Source organism: Somniosus microcephalus, chromosome 13 (genome assembly GCF_052327205.1).
Source record: "Somniosus microcephalus isolate GS21.2 chromosome 13, FLI_Smic_1.0, whole genome shotgun sequence".
Classification (NCBI taxonomy): Eukaryota; Metazoa; Chordata; class Chondrichthyes; order Squaliformes; family Somniosidae; genus Somniosus; species Somniosus microcephalus.
The window spans coordinates 17838832-17860342 of NC_140999.1; positions in this window are offsets into that span (position 1 = coordinate 17838832).

Here is a 21511-nt window from a genome sequence, read left to right on the forward strand (position 1 = left end):
TTGGGAGCAGAGGGCCAGTGTGTTCTTGGGACATTATGCGCAGCAGACTCAATTCAAACAAATGATGTGGCTGTGGCTCTGTTAAGCACACACTTCTCTGCCCCACAAAGTGCCTTCCTGCGGCGATTCATTTTTAGACAGCGTCACCAACTTCCCGGTGAGTCGGTGCATCAATACGTGGCTAATTTGAGGGGGTTAGCTAGCTCGTGCAAGTTCGGTGCACTGCAAGACGAGATGGTGCGTGATCAACTAATAGAGCACACCAACAACCGTGAGAGTGCGTGAAAGACTGTTTCTCGAGTCCGACGATCTGTCGTTGTCACAGGCAGTCAACATTGCCTTTCAAGTGGAGTCTGCAGCCGAATGTGCAGCGAAACTAGCACACACACCCAGTGACAGCGCCTTCGGCCCCGACAGCTGTGACACTGTAATGCTCGCGCGACAGCTGCAACGTGCGCTACCGCGGCAACAGTGTGGAAACTGCGGATCTCGTTCACATGCTACCAGAGCGCAGAATTGCCCCACGCGCGGCCAAGCCTGTCACAATTGTGGAAAACAAAATCACTTTGCCAATGTCTGCTGCTCTGCCCCTGTTGCTACAAATGAACACTCTCAGTCCTCAAGCAGTTGGCCTATAATTCACAACGTGAGCTCTGGGCCAGTAGTGGCTTTCAAGTCATGCACAATTAACCTGAATGATGTGTGCATCCCTCTGTTGTTTGATACCGGTGCCAGCGTCTCACTGCTGAATGTGGACACATTCAAACGCTTTTTCAACTCCCTGCCACTCTCTGCGCCCTCCACTGCCCTTTGCGGGTATGGTAATTCGAAAATTGGACTAGTGGGCTCAGTCAGCCTCACTGTACGCTATGGAACAAAAGTTTTGCCAGATTTTTGTTTTCATGTGGCACGCCAAGGAGCTAACCTGATGGGACTGGATCTTTTCACTGACCTGGGTTTTTCTCTCTTGGACACCGGCGGGTCTGCAATTCTGCACGTCACCCCACCGTGGCACCAAACATGGCCAGCACTCTTCGAGGGTCTGGGCTGCCTGACTGCCTTCACCCACCAGCCCATGGTTGACTCCACCGTTACCCCTGTCATTCAGCCACTGCGCCCCATCCCACTTGCTCTCCGTGATGGGGTCACAGCTGAACTAAAGCAGCTACTGGAAGCTGGCATCATCGAACCAGTTGAGGCCTCCCAATGGGTCTCCAACCTGGTGGTCGCAATGAAAAAGTCAGGTGGTCTACGCGTCTGTGTCGATCTTCGAGCAGTGAATAAGGCCGTAATCCCTGACAAATATCCACTGCCCACGTCAGAGGAACTCACAGCGCAGTTCTATGGTTCCATCCTGTTCACGAAACTGGACCTTCGACAGGGCTATCTGTGGTGTATGTGCCTTTAAGAGCAATTGTGGTGTATGTGCCTTTAAGAGCCCCAGGTGTGCGTAATGCCGGTAATTGCCACTTGGGCTATATAAGCCTGTGTATTGTGTATATCCTTTAGAACCCCCCCCAGACTTGCTTAGTAAATACCTATGAACCAACTCCTGTCTTCAGTGTCTTTATCTACACACGGACACTACAGTGGCGACGAGGTGGAAACGGACTTACCTGCAATTCGGCAGCACCTCAAGGACATCGATTCCTCCAGCGTCCAGAAGACTCAAGGAAGTAATAGAAACTGTGGTTTCTCCAGCTGGCCAAGCTGGTGGCAGGTACTGCGCTAATCCTTCCTGGGCGTCAGGCTGGGGCTCCAGCGGCGGGCTCTACAGCTGAGATAGGCAGCTAAATCGGAGGCAAACAATAACGGACTGGGAGGGTGCACTCGGGAGACGGCCGGCGCGGCAAGCAGGTCAGCGTTTAGACCTCCGTCGGGAACGAGTCTCCAACAGTGAATAAACGGAAACCACAGTAAAACAGCGTTGTTATCGGTAGCAGCGGCGGGAAAGCGCAGGAAGCGCCATATCATTGCTACAGAGAGAAAAAAAAAAGCGCGGGAAGCGCCATATCTTTTTTGAAATGCCTAAGTCTGGCAATATTGATGCTTTTGATAACGAAACAGAGCCTAACTTTGGCAATATTGATGTTTTTGATAACAAGATAGAGGATTGGACCACATATGTAGAAAGAGTGGAGGTGTTTTGCACCGCAAATGGAATAGAAGATGAAAAAAAAGCTTCAGTGCTTCTGGATCTAATGGGCGCAGAAACATACAAGCTGTTATGCAACTTAATCACTCCAGCCGAACCGATGGACAAGAATTTTGAGGAGATTGTTGATACCCTACACTGCCAATTCGAGGCAGGACTGGCAGATTCTCTGCAAGACAAATTCATCTGCGATCCCCTAAGTGTAGAAACACAAAAAAAGGTATCTTCTGGAAAAGATTTAACACTGGACAAGGCTTTCAGTGCAATAGGAGCGGCAAAGATACAGCAAAGGCCACAGGACTTCGGCACCCATGAAATGACACGGGGTTTCGAGAGATGTTATCGCTGCGGCAGATCCAACCATGACCAGAGGGATTGCTGGTTCAAAGAAATAGCATGCAGGCGATGCGGAAAGATGGGACACATTCCACGTGTATGCCGATCTGAAAATAAAAAATCCACTAACGGGAAAAGAATCAATAAGGAAAAGCACAGAAAGGTACAAATGATGACGGGCAGTAGCTCCACAGACCAGAAGAGCGATAGCGACTCCGGGAACAAGAGACTAAGCTCTCTCAAATTACATAATGTAATTGCCAATGAAGATTACCAGACCATTTGGGTTACCCTCATAATAGCAGGGTCCCCAGTTAAAATGGAGCTAGATACAGGATCAGCTCTAACCGTAATAAATCGACGAGATTACGAGAGGCTATTTTCGCATATACCTCTAAAAGACACATCCATTATCTTAAAAACATATACGGGGCAGAAAGTATACCCCAAAGGAAAAATAAAGGTGCCTGTGGTATACAACGGCAAAGAAATACAAAAGTTGTATTTATACATTCTACAAGATGGTGGTCCACCGTTGTTGGGACGTGAATGGATAAGGAAGATACGTTTAGACTGGCACTCCATTCAGGCACTGACGGTGACCAGTAAGAAAAAAAACAATGATGGCATCATACCTGAACGATTAAAAGACATCTTGGCCAACGCCAAAGAAGTGTTTCAACAGAAACTAGGAACCTTGAAAGGCATCACCGCCTCAATAAAAGTGGAAGATGCAGCAATTCCAAAATTTTTTAAGGCAAGACCGGTGCCATACGCAATACGTCCGGCAGTCGAGGCAGAGCTGGAGAATTTGGAAAAGGCAGGCGTATTATCCAAAATAGATTGGAGCGAATGGGCAACACCCATCGTTCCAGTCATGAAAAAAGCATTGAAAAATAACTCTGAGGAACAGAGAAAAATTCGCATCTGTGGGGACTTTAAGGTGACTGTAAACCCGGTCCTTCACACGGTACAGTATCCTCTTCCGAGGATAGAAGATATTTTCGCCTCACTATCCGGAGGAAAACGTTTCACAAAAATTGACTTGGCACAGGCATATCTACAGATGGAGGTTGAGGAGACCTCTAAAAAGTATCTCACAATAAACACACACAAAGGCCTGTACCAGTACAATCGACTGGTTTTTGGAGTAGCATCAGCTCCAGCTATCTGGCAAAGAGCTATGGAGCAAGACCTGCAAGGGATTCCGGGGACTCAGTGTTACCTAGACGACATCCTTATAACAGGAAAAAACGACAACGAGCACCTTGCCAATTTGGAGCAGGTGCTCACTAGGCTGAAAGAACGGGGCCTACGAGCAAATCGCCCCAAGTGCGAATTTTTCCAAAATCAGATATCATATTGTGGCCACATAATTAATAAGGAAGGGTTGCATAAGTCACCTGAAAAAAATTGAAGCAGTTATAAAAGCCCCAGCACCTGAAAATGTTTCACAATTGAGGTCATTCCTGGGATTAATAAATTACTATCATAAATTTTTACCGAACTTATCAACTATTCTACACCCTCTTAATGATCTTCTACACACAGGAGTGATTTGGAAATGGAACGAAGACTGTAAACGTGCCTTCCATAATTGTAAAGACTTAATCACATCCGAGAAAGTTTTGGCTCATTACAACCCATCACTACCAATCAGACTGGCGTGCGATGCATCCCCTTACGGCATAGGAGCGGTATTGTCCCATAGATTCCCTGATGGCTCGGAACGGCCGATAGCTTTTGCGTCACGCTCATTGAACTCAGCTGAGCGTAACTATTCCCAGATAGACAGGGAAGCACTCAGCCTGGTATGGGGAGTGAAGAAATTCAACCATTACCTACACGGACAAAAATTTACCTTGCTGACTGACCATCAACCCCTCATCTCCATATTCAACCCTAAGAAAGGTGTCCCCATTATGACGGCACAAAGACTACAGAGGTGGTCCCTTTTTCTAGGGGCACACCAATACAACATTGAATACAAAGGGTCAAAACAGCATGGGAATGCTGACGGTTTATCGCGCCTGCCGTTGCCAACGATAGAAGAGGCACCTACAGTAGACCCAGTAGAGATATTCCACTCTACCATAGTGGAATGTCTACCGGTGACAAATTCTGCCATTGAAAGGGAGGCCAGAAATGACCCTACTCTCTCACGGGTCTACGATTTAACAATGAAGGGATGGCCAGCACATGGCGAACCACTGTTGCCAGCATTCTCGCAAAGAAGAGAACAGCTGTCAGTGTGCCGAGGAACCTTGATGTGTGGATCCAGAGTGGTGATTCCACCCAAACTCCAGGATAAAGTGCTAAAGGAGCTTCACGAGGGGCATCTGGGTGGAGTGAAAATGAAGAACCTAGCTAGGGCGTTTGTATGGTGGCCAGGTATCGATGGAGACATCGAAGACATGACCAAGAGCTGCCTAGGATGCCAGAAGGTCCAAAATGCTCCGCCACAGGCCCCTCTACATCCATGGGAGTGGCCCTCATCTCCCTGGCAAAGGGTGCACATCGACTTTGCTGGTCCATTTATGGACTCAATGTTCTTAATCGCAGTTGATGCACACTCCAAGTGGCCGGAGGTAATAAAGATGTCCTCCACCACCACGGAAAAAACCATCACAGTATTAAGGACCATATTTGCCAGGAATGGGCTGCCGGAACAGATATGTTCTGATAATGGACTGCAATTTGTGTCCGAAGAATTCAGAAAGTTCTTAAAGAACAATGGGGTAAAGCACTACACGTCCGCCCCATACCATCCCGCCACCAATGGATTGGCTGAAAGGTTTGTCCAGACCTTTAAGAAGGCCATAAAGGCCATGGGTAATGAAGACATAAAACTTCAGCACAAGGTGGATAACTTCTTATTTGCATATAGGAATGCAACACATATGGTTACAAACCAAACTTCCGCCATGATGTTCTACAATAGAAACCTAAGATGCCGGCTGGATTTGGTCAAGCCCAACATCCGAAGGGAAGTGGAGAACCGGCAGTTTCAGGGCATGAATGAAAGGCCAACTAGGGCCTTCCAGATAGGCCAACCGGTTTTGGCCCGGGACTACTGTACCGAGAAATGGCAGCCTGGAACTATCTGCACACGACTAGGACCACTGATGTATACCGTGGACATCGGAGAAAGCATAATAAGGCGCCATGCTGACCAAATCATCAAGTCATCCGAAAAGGGACAACCTACACCACCACGCTATACATCTAACGATGAAGTAGAGATACCCATATCTACCTCCGATCCGGTGATACTGGAACCCGATGAACCCCACACTGGCCTTCAAGCCGAATCAGCCTTACCAGAAGAACCTACTACACCACCAGAAACTACTATACCCCCGAGGCGTTATCCGGACCGAGTCAGGAAGCCTCCTGAGAGACTAACTTATAATTAATTAATACAGCAATGTATATTATTTTGCATATAACATGTAATTAATAATTACTTAAAATATGATGTACTAGTTAGCTAGAAGGGGAGGAATTGTGGTGTATGTGCCATTAAGAGCAATTGTGGTGTATGTGCCTTTAAGAGCCCCAGGTGTGCGTAATGCCGGTAATTGCCACTTGGGCTATATAAGCCTGTGTATTGTGTATATCCTTTAGAACCCCCCCCAGACTTGCTTAGTAAATACCTATGAACCAACTCCTGTCTTCAGTGTCTTTATCTACACACGGACACTACACTATCTACAGGTTCCCCTCCACCCCAGCAGCAGGGACCTCACTGCTTTTGCGACACATGCTGGCGTCTTTCGGTACACCAGGATGCCAGTTGGACTTAGCTCTGCACCCAGCTGCTTCCAAAAGGTGATGTCCTCTGTGCTCGCGGGCATTCCTGGGGTGGCCATCTACCCGGATGAAATCGTCGTGCATGGGCCCTCGACCTCCACTCACGACGAACGCCTTCGCAGAGTTTTCATGGCTCTAGCAAAACACAAGCTCACACTGAATGGCGAAAAGTGTGTCTTTGCTGTTTCAGAGATTGAATTTGTGGGGTTTCGGTTGTCGGCTGACGGTATATCCCCACTCCAGTCAAACGTGGATGCCATTCACAGCATCCCAGAACCCAGCTCTGCAGCACAGGTTGCCTCCTTCCTTGGCATGACTGGGTACTACCTGAAGTTTTGCCCCAGTACTCAGTCACCACAGCCCCACTGCGCCAGCTCCTGCAAAAGGATGAGCCCTGGGTGTGGTCACAAGCCTGTACGGAAGCTGTTCGCCTCCTCAAATCGCAGCTCACGTCGCCTCCAGTGTTGGCTCACTTTGACGTCGCCAGCCCCACCCTCGTCACCTGCGACGCGTCCGCTGCAGCTGTGGGGGTGGTGTTATCGCAGATACAGAATGGAGTGGAGAAACCAATCGCCTTTGCCTCCCGAGCCCTTAGCCCCACTGAACAGAAGTACTCAGGAGGCGAGCGTGAGGCGCTGGCGTGCGTCTGGGTATGTGAGCGGTGGCACCTGTACACGTATGGCCGTGCCTTCACCCTGCGAACCGATCACCAGGCTCTCACTGCCCTGCTGTCGACATCTGGCATGGGCCACAGACCACTGCGTCTACACCGCTGGTCTGACCGCCTCCGCCAATACAATTTCAGTCTCCAGTTCACACCAGGACATGACAATGTTGTTGCAGATCTGCTCTCCCGCACTGTCTCTGCCCCAGCCCCACTCATCGGTTCTGAACATGTGGAACAGGATATCGTCCAGATGCTGCACATGCCTCTCCAAACCACAGTCTCTCTCCAGGAGCTCAAAGAGGCCTCTGAACGGGATCCAGCCCTCTCCCAGCTGTGCACCTTCATCAGAGATGGCTGGCCTCGCAAGGTGCCTGAGGAACTGTCTGCCTACTCCAGAGTTAAAGAGGAGCGCTCCTGCTGGAATGACTCCTGTGTTGCACGTGGGCTCTGCACTGTGGTCCCAAGTGCCCTTCGTGCGCGTGTTTTATCCATGGCGCACGAGGGCCACTTGGGCATAGTGAAGCTCAAACAACGATGCCGAGACCTAGTGTGGTGGCCGGGTATCAACAGGGAAATCGAGGCCCTGGTCAAGGACTGTGCAACCTGTCTTGTAAGTGGCAAGACTGGCCACCAAGCTCCTCCACCCCTGCAACCCCTTGCCTGGCCCTCTCAGCCCTGGGAGCACCTGCAGCTGGACGTCTGCGGGGAGATCCATGGTGTCCCTCACCATCAACGGTTCCTAGTGGTGACCTATGACCTGCACTCAAAATGGCCAGAGGTCGCTGCCGTGGGCTCCGTCACCTCTCGGGTCATCATCGATATTCTTGAGTCCCTCTTCTCCCGCTGGGGGCATCCAAAGGCCATCACCACAGACAATGGCCCCCAAATGGTCTCTTTGGAACTCTCCTCTTACCTTGAGAGCAAGGGCATCCGTCACATACACCCCGAGTCAAATGGGGGGGTGGAGCGTTTTAACCAGTCATTGAAAAATGGCCTCAGAGCACACCTATCCCAGGGGTGTGCGTTTGACAAGGCCCTCCTCCACACACTGCTGCACTACAGAGCCTCCCAGCATTCCACTACAGGGGTCTCACCCACATCCCTCATGCTAGGCCATGAGCTCATGCTGCCCCTTGGCAGGCTCCGCCCCTCGCTAGCTCAGAGCCCTGCTCCACGGGCTCAAGCCACAGTCGCTAGACAGCAGGAGAAGATGAAACTCCGCTTCGACCAGTCGAAGAGGGCCAAGGCGCCCAACATCTCAGTCTCCGATTGGGTCAGAGTCCGCAGGCCTCACCGCAACAATAAGATGGCCTCATTCTGGTCCTCCCCTCTCCAAATCAGCCGCCAACTTGGACCAGCCACTTTCTGCCTCACTGACGGCTCTCGGTGGCATGCCAGCCGCCTTCGGAAGGTGCCAGCACCCCCTGATGTGGGATTATACGGACCTAATCCCCAAGCCTTACCCCCAGAGTGGCGGGATGCACATGTGGCTCAGCCAGCCAACCCTCAAGCAGATATTGTGCCTCAGCCTGCTCCTCAGCAGTCCCCACTTCGGCCTGCTCTTCACCAGTCCGCACCTCGGCCTGTTCGTACACGTTCTCGCCCTGGCCACCTACAGGACTTTGTCACTACATTTCATGTTTGAAATTCTGTGAGGGGGGAGGAAATGTTATGTCTGACATTGGTGATAGGTACTCGATTGCCTGGGCCTGAGCACATGGAGTTTGATAGTGCTGTTATCGTTGTATTGTGTCTGACATTGGATATAGGTATGCGATTGCTTTTGCCTGGGAGAGTGTGTTTGGATCAGCCATTAAAAGCAACATGAACTGAGCTCTGCATACGGCCTCTGGATTATCTTTGCAAACGCAACACACTGTGCGTAGTTGAACGGTCAGTGTATATGAGTGACAGTATTAGAATCAGAATAACTAGTTAGCATAGCCTTGGAAACGGTTGGTTCCTCGGCTTCTACATTGCCAACTCCTTTTAGTCTCCAACTAGCCGAAGCTGTGGAATCAGTTAATCCACCATGCTGTGGCATTATTTGTTGAATTTCTGATTCCTCGGCCAAGAATATTGGTGGCTGTGTTCTCTTGCTAGTAAGAACAGCAAAAGCAGACTCAGCAAGATTCCCGAGCACTTCTGGTTTCAAGAAAGGCGGTTTGATTCAATGTGCACACATAGATGGGTTAGAGGAGTTCAGCTTTCGGATGTTGATAATCCTCCCTACAGTAGGGGCTTATGGATGCCACATGAACCCTGCAACGTTCTGTACAGTCTTCTGCGCGTACACACGTACAGAAGGATAGAAAGTGTGTCTCACAATCTTTAACCAATATAGGTTTCAATGAAGCTGAAAATCCACCATCCTTTTGACGCTTTCAGATCCACAGTTAGGCCAAGACTCCAAACAGGTCAGGGCCCTGGCCTTTCCCCCAAACTTTCTCAACAAAGGAGAACTTGAATGGCACAGTGATACTTCATGAAGACACTTCGCTAAAAGTGGAAAAAGTAGTTACAAGCCTAGGTCAAATAGATTAATGTAGATAGAAGGATAGAAAGATAGGAGGGGACATGATCTTAAAAATCAGAGTCATGCCATTTAGGAGGGAAATCAGGAAGCATGTTTTCACACAAAGGATAGTGGAAATCTACAACTCTTATCCTCAAAAGGCTGTGGATGCTGGGACAATTGGAGCTTTCAAGACTGAGATCGATAGACTTTTGTTAGGTGAGGGTATCAAGGGATATGGAACTAAAGCGGGTAAATAGAATTGAGGTACAGATCAGCCATGATCTAATTGAATGGCGGAACAGGCTTGAATGGCCTACCTCCGTTCCTATAGCTCTAATAACTGAACTAAACTAACACTCCTATTAAACAGAAAATATAATCTTAATATTTGTCAGTAAGGCTTTATTTGCACTAGATCCTTAAATAGTTTCTCAAAGAACTGCTTGATGTAAGAAAACTACTAGGCACTTGGTCTGAGTATTAAACAAGGCTTTAATCAACTGTTTTTCAACATGGAGATCTAGTTGTGTCCTTCACTAGTTCCTGTTAAAGAATGTCCTGAGCAAGCTGGGCCCATGCCCGAGTATTTATACTCTCCCTGGACAGCGCCACCAGCAGGCCACCCAGTATTATTTCCTAAGTCATTTCCACATAAATGACAAGATTTATGTCACTGCTATAATGAAATTTTTATGTACAACTGTTATACTCAGCGATAGCAGTAGAGAGTAAAGGAGTAATGCATGCTTCATTTTGTTCAACAGGTCTTACAAAATTTGTAAAAGGGGTAATCGAGTACTCACTATTTGCAAGGAAGAGCTGCATCTCGGAAATGTAAAGTTGTCAATGTTCAAATGTTTTAACAACATAAGTGATCACAAAGAAGGAAAGCAGTCCAGTGTCTACAAAAATCAACCTTTAATGTAGAAAATTGCACCATAACTCTGCTGCATATATAAAACAAACAACTTTATAATTGCATTAACCAATTCTGTACTCTTTGGGCAATTAGTGCCTAACTATCTGCTGTTAATCTCTATTGGCTCCTTACAGCTGGCAATATTAATGTTCCTTGTGAAGTTGCAAGTAACATGAACGTTTCTGCATCGATCGGAAAGCATATACAAACAGTAGTTATCACTGGTTTATTTTTTCTAGCCTGACTTATCTTGTTATTATTCCCTTTTCATTCATTTAGTGAATTTTATTCTGATGCACATGAGGCACGATTCTTCTGCACTCATTCACAACACAAAGCATTCCAAGTTCACGCACAGTCCAACTATTGGGCCAGAAATTCCAGGCCAGAAGCGTGAGTACGGTCGGCTTACTCACGCTCCTGGCCGTTGGAAATGCCGGCGTTCAGCATGAACAGCGCATGCGGGGAATGCCGGCATTTCCAGACCTCGAGCGCGTGCGACTGCACAGGCAGCGCTTGCGCAGTGAACTTCGTGGATTTCATTCATGAAATCCATGAGGTTAAGTCCTTAGAAGTTACACTTGAAAAAAGCAAGTGTAAAGTTGTTCATTGGCTGCGGAGGAAGATATATTTTATCGTGGAGCTTTTGAAATGCAATATTTTTGTTTGGGAAAGGGAGGGAAGTTATTTTAAGAAATTTTAAGTAAGTTTAAAAGTTTAAATTTTTTTTTTTAAAAAGGGTTTTCAGAACGGTAGGTAGAAGGAGCAATTGTGGCTGTGTGAATGGAATGTGAGAATGAGTTATGTATGTATGTCCACATATATTCCTTTACGTATATGTATGTATGTTTTATATTCCTTTACTAATGTGTATGAATGTATGTTTTTAATTATGATTTTCCAATAAGTTACTTTCTCTGAAAGTCATAATTAAATAATACATTCATACACATAAGTAAAGGAATATATACATAACACGCAAAGGAATATATACAGACATACATACTTTCAGAAGCTCCACGATAAGAAATATCTTCCTCCGCAGCCTCTGTAGCAACTGTACCCATGCTTTTTTCATGTGTAAGTTGTAATGACTGGACCTCACTGAAAGCATTAATGAAAGCGGCGAATTATACTGCGCACGCGCTGCCTGTGCAGTCGCACGCGTTCTGCCTCTGAACCCCTTCGTTCAGAGGACAGGAAATGCCGGTTTTCCCCACATGCACTGTGCATGCTGAAAACCGGCATTTCATCCGGCCAGATGCGTAAGTACCCCGACCGTACTAGCGCATTTGGAAGGGAATTATTGGGCCAACATTTTACATGTCAATAAAATAAAAAATTTTAACAATTGCACGACTTGCCCCCTCGCATCTGCGACTGAGGGTCCAAGGAGGTGCATTGCGCAAGAGGTCATCATCGGACGTATCCTCACACTGTTCCCTTTGGGGAACTGTATGAAGTGGTGGAAGGATTTATGGCCGTGATTAACGCTCATTCCGTGACCGTAACCATCTTTGAACCAGCCATTAGGGTGGTTAGTCCTATGGCGGGAGGGTTTTACGGGCTCCCACAACCCATCTGAGGCGGGGGGGCCACCAACACCCACGGACGCAAGTATCCCGCTGGATGTCCACCCAGAATTTAAAGTTGGAGCTCCGACTCCACTTGCCGGGACTGTCTGGAGTGGGGTTCAAAACCCTACTCCTTCTGGCCCAGCGGCGGGGATGCTTACTGCTACGCAAAAGGCCCACTCCGCACAAAAGGTGACACCCATACGTTTCCTGCGCCTTTTCCCTCCCCGTGACTGGAGCCCTATGCTGCCATTTCACGTTGCTAATCGGATTGGGCCTTTGTCATAGCGGTAGGATCCCCGCCGCTGGGCCAGATCAGGGTAGGGTTTCGAACCCCGCTCCAGACAGTCCCGGCAAGTGGAGTCGGAGCTCCGGCTCTAAATTCTGGGTTGACATCCAGTGGGATATTTGCGTCCGTGGGTGTGGGTGGCCCCCCCTCCTTGTATAGCTTGTGGGAGCCCGTAAAACCCTCCCGCCATAGGACTAACCGCCCTAATGGCTGGTTCAAAGATGGTTACGGTCACGGAATGAGCGTTAATCACGGCCATAAATCCTTCCACCACTTCATACAGTTCCCCAAAGGGAACAGTGTGAAGACACGTATGACGACGACATTGCTAAATAAATAAATGGAATTTAAAAAATTCTTTTAGGGCTTTTAAAAGTCTTTAAATTGCTTTAATTCTCTTTAAAACTACTTCAGATTACTCAAAATAATGTAAACATTTTAAAAAGTTTATAAAAGTTACCAAAATCTTCAAAAAACTTCCAAAAACCTATTTAAACTGCTGCTTTGCATGTAAAAAAGCAAAGCAGCTTGACAGAAACATTGGGGGCGTGTCCAGTGAAACTGAGACCTCAAGGGGCGTGTCTCACTTACACTGCACGCTCCTGGCTCCGCGCTGGCTGCACTCCTGGGCGGCGTGACGTCATGCACTCCTGGGTGGCGTGACATCATACGCTGCCCGGGATTCTTCTTTCAGTTTCTGCAAGTGCAGGCGTCCCTGGAGCTGATCGGCAGGAGCGCGGGGTAAGTGCAAATACGGGGCTTGCACGCGCTGCAAGCCCCGTTCTGGAATTTCTGGCCCAATATGTTTTGTTTACATTTTTCAAGCATCTCCTGATATGAAAATGGTACTGAGATTATAGCAATATGGCCTCATTAGTGGAGACTAAGCCCCGAACACCACTTTGAAATTGGTACCGAAGAGTATTTGCTCCTTCTTTACTTTGATACACAGCGCAGACCAGTTGCCTTTCTCCCCACTCAAACAACCGCACAATCTGCATTAATCGCACCTCAAACGCACCTCTTTGCGTGTAATTGTGACATTTCTATTTTATGATCAACTGCCGTTATCACCTTTGAGAAAGCTTTCACTTACATCGTATGGCACTGGGGAGAGAAAAGACTTTACTGCCATCAATAAGGGCACCATTTGAATTCAGGTTCAGAAGGTGAAAGGGCAAGGTTTTACCTCACAGCTCAACTCAACATCTTCAATATGATGCATCCCTTATTTTAAACCAATCTAGGAAAGCTCAACAAAGTCAAATAAAAAGGATCAAGAGCAACTAAAAAAAGCCAAAGAGGAACATGTGTCAGCTGTGGTTCAGTGGGTAGCACCCTCGCCTTGGAGTCAGAAGGTTGTGGGTTCATAGTCCCACTCCAGAGACTGGAGCACAAAAATCTAGGCTGACACTCCAGTGCAGTACTGAGGGAGTGCTGCACTGTCAGAGGTGCCGTCTTTCAGATGAAACGTTAAACCGAGGCCCCGTCTGCTCTCTCAGGTGGGCGTAACAGCTCCTATGGCACTACTTCGAAGAGCAGGGGTCCTAGCCAATATTTATCCCTCAATCAACATCACAAACAGATTATCTGGTCATCGTCACATTGCTGTTTGTGGGAGCTTGCTGCGTTTCCTACATTACAACAGTGACTACACTTCAAAAAGTACTTCATTGGCTGTAACGCACTTTGGTCATGAAAGGCACTATATAAATGCAAGCCTTTCTTTCTTACCTATGTATGGACAACTTAATGCACAAAGGGATGACTATTTAACATTTACCCCAAAAAGTGATTTCCTACTGATCATTAATTAATATATTATAAGTAATGCAAAATTCACAGGTAAGAAATCTATACTTGGATTAGATTTTAACTGCTTTGAAAATTTACCAAGCTTAAGCCTCCTTACAAAATTCTTGTCGACATTTGGAAAACCAATAATAAGCAGTCTTCAAGTGAGTTATCACTGATGCTAAACATCAAGCTTCTTTCATCTAATTTGCTCCTTTGCTCTCCTGAAGGCAGTAATTTATGGCAGGTTCCACTGGCATTAGCGGCCCTCCAAAACTTCACTGGAATGACTACTCTACATGTGAGCACAGGGGGTTAGTGTCAACTTGCTATTAAATTGTAGAGAACTTACAGCCAACCTCAGTCCTATCTCATTTATTGTCAACGTGGCAGGCGTCACTAGATAGTAATCAGGAGTATCAACACAGGTGCCAACTGTAAAGTCTTCAAGTGACAACAGCTAAACTCAGCAGAAAGCAAGGATTCCAGAGAATCTTTTTGGTCTTCGATGCTCATTTGTACTTTTACCCATGGAGTTATTGGGAATTCAATAACGGCAGAGCCTTGCTGTGGGCATGCGAAGCTTGTGAAATTGGGAGCATGAGTCATAGACCATGGGCCAGAAATTCGGGTCCCCACGGGTGAGTACGCGCTGGATATTCATGTGAAGGGCCAACGAAAGTGCCGGTTTCGTGCATGCACTGCGCATGCGCTGGAAACCGGAACTTCCATTCCCTTGAAGGAAGGGATCACAGGTCGAACACGTGCGCCGGAGAGGCAGCGCGTATGCCTGGAACTTCCGTTTTTTTTACAGGTTTCTTCGGGAGGGTAAGTCTCCAGCAGCTGCGTGTTTAAAAAGTCGCAAGGCTTGCTTTTAACAAGGTAAGTGGTGAATTAAGTAAAATTAAAACATTTTTTCCAGAGGTTTATTATTTTTAAATACTTTAAAGAAAGGTAAGTTTATTTTTAGCCCCGTTAAAAAGTGTAATTAATTTTTTCAAAAATTTAAATTATTGTTTAGAATAGTTATTTTATGTAATTTCTAGTTATTTTAAAAATGTGATTTAAAAAAAAATTTATTTGAAGTTTCAGTTAGGTTTTGGGGCCAAATTCTATTCATAAAGATTCCCTGCTACGATTGGCTCGCCATGGCCCACATGATCCCAGGGCACGCATCGAACTAACTGCGCCCTGGGATATGCAAGCACTGCGCGCCGGCAGTTGGAGCAGGCCCAGGATTGGAATCCCACGCGGGCCCACAGCACAACGGAAGGTGCGCTAGGTAAGTGCAGGTCGGGGGCTTGCACCCGCGGGAAGCCACCGACCCGAATTTCTGGTCCCATATTTCGCAATTGCTACTTTATGGGCAAGAGGAGGCTGCACTACTAAATGAGATTCCACGTCGAATTTCCCAACATTCATCCGAGATCCATCCCCAATTTTCATTTTGCTCATATAAATGGGCTCATGACAGAACTACAAGCTACACTTGTTTTAGTGGTCTTTTTAAAACTAGGTTGCATATTTGAACTTGAAAGTTGCACTTTATGACTTAGCATTTCAGTACTGGCACATTTTCTACTTAGCATTTTTTATTTTTTGCCTGTGCCTTCCTCCATTTTTACAAAACCTTGGGCGAGAAATTCATACACTTACCAGCACCTATTAGCGGCAGCGAGTTTTGAAAAAATGGCGGCCGCCGCTCTTACGCCAGCTGGAGGCGCTTGCCGTGGTGGCCACCATATTCATGGGCCCCTTTTTGCTGCAGGGAACCGGCAGCGCCCCGTTAACAAAAAAATGGCGGCGTGGTGACGTCGCACGCCAACTTAACGTCACCTACACGAACTTCGACCCCAGCACTTGATTCAGCGCTGGGTCCAAAGCGCGCCAGGTTAACCTGGCATGCAAGCGGGCTGACAGAGGCAGACGGGTGATATCCGCAGCTGTTAAGAGGGACACACACAATCAATCATGTAAGTTTGAATGGAAGGGTTTGGCCTTGGTTTTTTGGATTTTATTGAAGTGGTTTATTGAAGTGGCTTGCTGCAATACAAGTGAAAAAGTATTTTGAAAGTGCTGCTGGACGCTTGTAAGGGTTCGGATGGTAAGTGAACACCTTTGAAAAGACAGAATCTACTGCGAATACTCAGCAGGTCATGCTGCATCCATGGAGTTCACGTCTCAGGTCGACATGCTGCCGGACCAACTGAGTATTTGCAGCATTTTGTGCTGTCATTTCACATTTACAGCATTGGCTTGCAGAGGGAAGAGGAAGAAACAAAAGAGCAAGACACAGAAGATCAGGAAGCCAAAGAGGAGGAATCAGATGGAAGGATGCATCACAGACAGCTCCTTTGTGGCCGGGATATCTGGGATGAAATCATCCACCTGCGGTCCCACTGGCTGGGCAGGCTACCTCTTCTTGTTGACCCACTGGCTGGGCAGGCTGCATTTCTTGGGTATGTGAAGTGAGGAAGACACAAGGGTGGAGTTGTGCTGACGGGAGAGCGGGAAACCTAGAGGTGCATGCCAGAAGGGGGATAACGTATGAGGATACCTGCATCTTGTATCCTTTCAGCCCCGCCGTTGACCAAGGGCTCAGCCCTACCCTGTGAGGAAATAGCCATATTTCAGACAGATACACCGTAATATGAACAGAATACTGATATTATTAATACATGATATACTGGGTTTAAAAGTCTGGAAAGCCTCGGAGACACAGGCTGCAAACAGAAAACAAGCTTCCGAGATAAAGATCAGTTGATAACAAAGTTGTAAACAAGCTTTGAAATGGGAATTAGTTAAAAATTCTAAAACAATGAAAGATTGAAGCAAACCATTGGTGCTTCCGAAAGGTCTACGGTTTGCAACGAACACAATGAGAAGGCCCAGTTTAAGGTGTTACAAACTAACACGTAAAACAGAAACACAAACATTAAAAAAGGCAAGTGCCTTTGAACAGATAACATCAAGTAAAAGAACCACCTGCTGGTCAAATAGTTATGATGTTAAACTTGGAAGACAGGAAACACGATTAAATATGCAACCAATTGAGATAGCTAGAAATGCATGAACCACTCTGGTCAAAGTGTCTTTAATTTAGACATAGTAAAAACGATACCAACAAGGACACTTTGAAGATATGACTTCAATAGATGCACCAAGCAATTACATTGTGTTTGTATTGAACTTGGAGCAGTAAGGAGAGTCAAAGGCCTAGAAATTCAGTATAGCCACTTTTGGGGCGGAAAAGTCGGGCGGCCGCTAAAGTTTGCGCCCGGCGCAAAGTCGAGGCCACTTCGCCGATATTCAGTAGCTTCGCCCTAAGAGTTTGTTCGAGCGCTAAAACTGGCGTTCCACAACTATCTTTAGGCGCAAAGCCGGCGGTGCTGAGCGAAACCACCGAGGCCGGGCGCAACGCAGGTGCGGTCATTTCTTGATTGACAGCAGACACCCTGGCGCCGGCCAGCTCTTAAAGGGGGAAGGGTCGAGTTCGTCTGCTGCCACGCCCTGGACACTGCAGCCCTCCAGCTAGGCCTAAACACTGCTGCTGAACAGAAATAGCGCCGGGAAAGATGCAGAAGGCCCGTGAACGAGCGCAGCGCTTCTCTGGCCATGATTTGAAGCTGCTGGTTGGGGCTTTGGAGAGGAGACGCAAAGTCCTGTTCCTGGACAGTGGGAAGAAGCCTGCGACCAGCGTCTACAGGAAAGCCTGGAGGGAGGTCGCCATCAGGGTGACAGCCAACAGCGAGGTCCCCAGGAACTCTGTCCAATGCAGAAAAAAGTTCAATGACCTCACCAGGATTGTCAGGGTGAGTACCCTTTCCAGTGTCCTCCTCATCCTTGCATGTGCACCTCACATTATGGGCAAAGGGACCTGAAAGCCCTAATGGCCAGCCCTCATCCAGCAGCTATGGGACTGGCATGAACATCAATTGCACATTCTGCACTTTCCACACTGGCCAAGCTATTCGACCATGGGAGGCAGTGCACACCAGATCAGGGCTCCACACTGGCCAAGCTATTTGACCATGGGAGGCAGTGCACACCAGATCAGGGCTACACACTGTACTTAGAGGCCGTCCTTTCTCTTGCAGGCCAAGCTGGCCCACAATCAGAAGAGCCGGACTGAGACCGGGGGAGGCGGTCCCCAGATCCAGCAGCTCACTGACCTGGAAGAGCGCGTGGGTCGCCTCATGGGAGCCCGGGTGATTGGGCCCGTTGCCAGTGGAGATGCCGACCCTGTTCTGGGCACCAATGGTAAGGACATCACCTTTTGGACCTCTCTCGTCCCACTTGCGCATCAGATCTACATCCTTTGCCACTGTCCGACCAATGCGCTGAATGCCACCACTCATGCCTCCCTCGCTGACGCCCTCTCCTCAATCTAAAGCTACTCTTGTCCCTTCCTGCTTTCAGATGGTGAGGAGGAGGTCCCTGAAGCTGCCAGTGACAGCCCCTCGGAAGAGGAGGAGGAGGAGGAGGAGGAAGAGGAAGAGGAAGGCGGCCCATCAGGGGAACCCTCACCCGCGCCAGGGGATGCCAATGTAGGGGACACGTCTTCCCTGGAGGAGAGCCTGGGGGAAGTGTTGGAGGGGAGTGTCGCTCCTGGGACCAGTGGCGTGCAGCAACGCAGGGGGTGTGCGGTTGCTCAGCGGCCTTCTTCCCAGAGGGGTGTAGTTGCTGGGCCCAGTGGCATCCAGCAACGCGGGAAGGGTCGGCCAGCTCGGCGGCCTTCTCCCCAGAGGGAGAGTCCGGCCTCCAGTCCGGCGACGGTCAACTCCGAGGAGCTGCGCCTTCTCGATCAAATGTCCGTGGACTCGGAGCGCTGGCACACCGAGCTCATGGGGGTTGTGGCACGGATGCCTGAGGCCATCGAGTCCCTGGCTCATAGTGTGGCCGAGTTCGGGGCCTCACAGGCCAGGAGTTTGGAGCAATTCGGGGCAGCACATGCTGCGAGTCGTGCCGAATTCGGGGCAGCACAGGCCGCGAGTCGTGCTGAATTCGGGGCAGCACAGGCAGCGAGTTGGGTGGAATTCGGGGCAGCTCACGCAGCGAGTGGGCAGGTGATCAGTGGTGCCGTGCAGTCACTGGCTGGTTTGATGCGGTCACAGACCAGGGCAGCACGGGCACTCACTGCTGCCACACTCGCTGCGTCAGCCAGGCATCGCCAGGACACCCGCCGCGCTGTAGCAGCACAGCGGTCTGTCGTTCGGCACATTGCAGCGCATGCTGCAGTGCGGGCCCGGGCGAGTGCCAGTGTGTCACTTGACCAGCGGCCGCCTGCCATACGCCAGCTTGCCCCCATTCCTCCAGCCGCCACTGTCACTCCCCCAGTGGAGCTGCCACGAGATGCTGGTCCGACTGATGCTGGCCAGCCACAGCTGCAGCATTCACCAGCCGGCCCCTCGAGGCCCAGACCTCGTCTAGGCCGACCCCCAAGGGCATCTGCCGTGATGACATGTGCCCCTCAGGAGCCTTCCCCCAGCCTTGCAGCAGCCACTGGGCACGGTTTGAGGAGGAGCAGCAGGGCGGCCGGGGCCGCCAAAGGCTGGACAAAGAATCGCCCTCGCGGGCCACAAAGTAGAGGGTCTGGACAAATGTTTTTTTATATTGGGATGGTTGTTTTGTTTCTGGGGATGGTTGTTTTGTTAAGGCCGAGGATGAAGGCCATTTTTGTTTAAATGTTTTGTTATTCCTCCCCAGGTTGTGGGAGTGAGTCATGTGTGTGACTGTTTTTTGGGGGGTGTTGTCTGTTTTTGGGTTTCATGTGGGAAGGGCCCTGAGTTTGTTCAATAAAGCATTTTATTTATTCATATTGTCCATGTTTGATCTTTGAAGTGTTTGTTGCCTTAAGCGGCTGAGGGCTTGCGGAGCGGCTGCATTCATGTTCTTTCATTGGCACAAGCCATTCCCTGACAGGGGGCCTAGAAGTGACGTTCAATAAGCCGCCGACGGGCGGCCCTTGGACCTTGTGCCTCCCTCCTGGCCTGGTACTCCTCCTCCTCCTCATGCTCCTCCTGCTCCTCCTCCTGAGGTGGTGCTCCAGCGTGAGGTGGCAGTGCCTGAGTCCTGCGGATAGCCAGGTTGTGCAGCATGCAGCAAACGACCACGAACTGGGAGACTCGCTCCGGCGAATACTGCAGAGATCCGCCGGAACGATCCAGGCAGCGGAACCGTTGCTTGAGGATGCCAATTGTTTGTTCTTTGATGTTCCTAGTCGCTTGATGGCTCTCGTTGTATGCCTCTTCAGCAGGGGTCCTGGGCGCGCGGAGCGGGGTCATGAGCCAGGTACACAAAGGATAGCCTTTGTCCCCGATAAGCCATCCTCTTGGGTGAGGCTGTGCCTGGAAGATGTCAGCCACAGTAGTCTGTCGCAGGATAAAGGCATCGTGGCTGCTGCCTGGAAAGCGGGCATTGACAGCTAGGATGCGCTGCCTGTGGTCACACACCAGCTGTACGTTGAGGGAATGGTAGCCCTTCCGGTTGCGGTAATCCTCGGGATGGTCCAGAGGTGCCCGCAAAGCCACATGCGTGCAGTCAATGGCGCCCTGCACCATGGGGAAGTCCGCGATTCTTGCAAATCCCACTGCACGCTGCTGCTGCCTCTCCAGGGTCATGGGGAAGGAGATGAATTGGCGTCTCCTTCTGAAAAGGTCTACGGTGACCTGGTGGATGCAGCAATGCACGGCGAACTGGGATATGTTAGCAATGTCCCCAGCAGCTGATTGGAAGGAGCTGGTGGCATAGAAGTTCAGAGCCACCATCACCTTCACTTCCACCGACAGAGACGTCCTGCAACTCAGTTGTGGACGCAGATCTCTGTGAAGCAGATGGCAGATCTCTGCAACCACCTCCCTTCTGAATCGCAGCCTCCTAACACATTGCGCGCCAGTCATGTTGAGATATGAGACCTGCTGGCGGTATTGCCTGAGTGGGTAAGGCCCACGTTGCCGACGCCTGTTGCCCCCTCTGCGTCTAGCCAGGGCTGCCCCTCTCACACAGCGTCTGCGAGCCCTTCCGACATAATCCTGAAACTCAGCATTGGCACCCCATGCAGCCCCCATAATATGCTGGCAAACAATGAGATATCAGTGAAGGCGAATTGCAAAGCTCTGGCCTGAAGCCAAAAATACCTGTCCTAGTGTTGGCCCAAAGCAGTAAGCTCCCTTCCTTGGTTTTTTTCAAAAAATCCGTTGCACAAGAGTGATTGCTGCAAAATGGCTGCCCTTTATAGTGCAGGGTAAGTGCCCTTTAATTTGCGCTCCCCGCGGCCCGCTTCGGCTGTGCACCGTTCCACTCCACAGTCGTTAGGGCCGCCCGGCGCACAATGGGCCGGCGCGACTGAAGTTCCGGTTTGGGGCGCACAAAGGGCGTTGCACGAGGAAATGACGTCATAATCTGCGCGCGCAGCAGGGCGCGCGCAAAGACTTTGCGCCGGCGCTA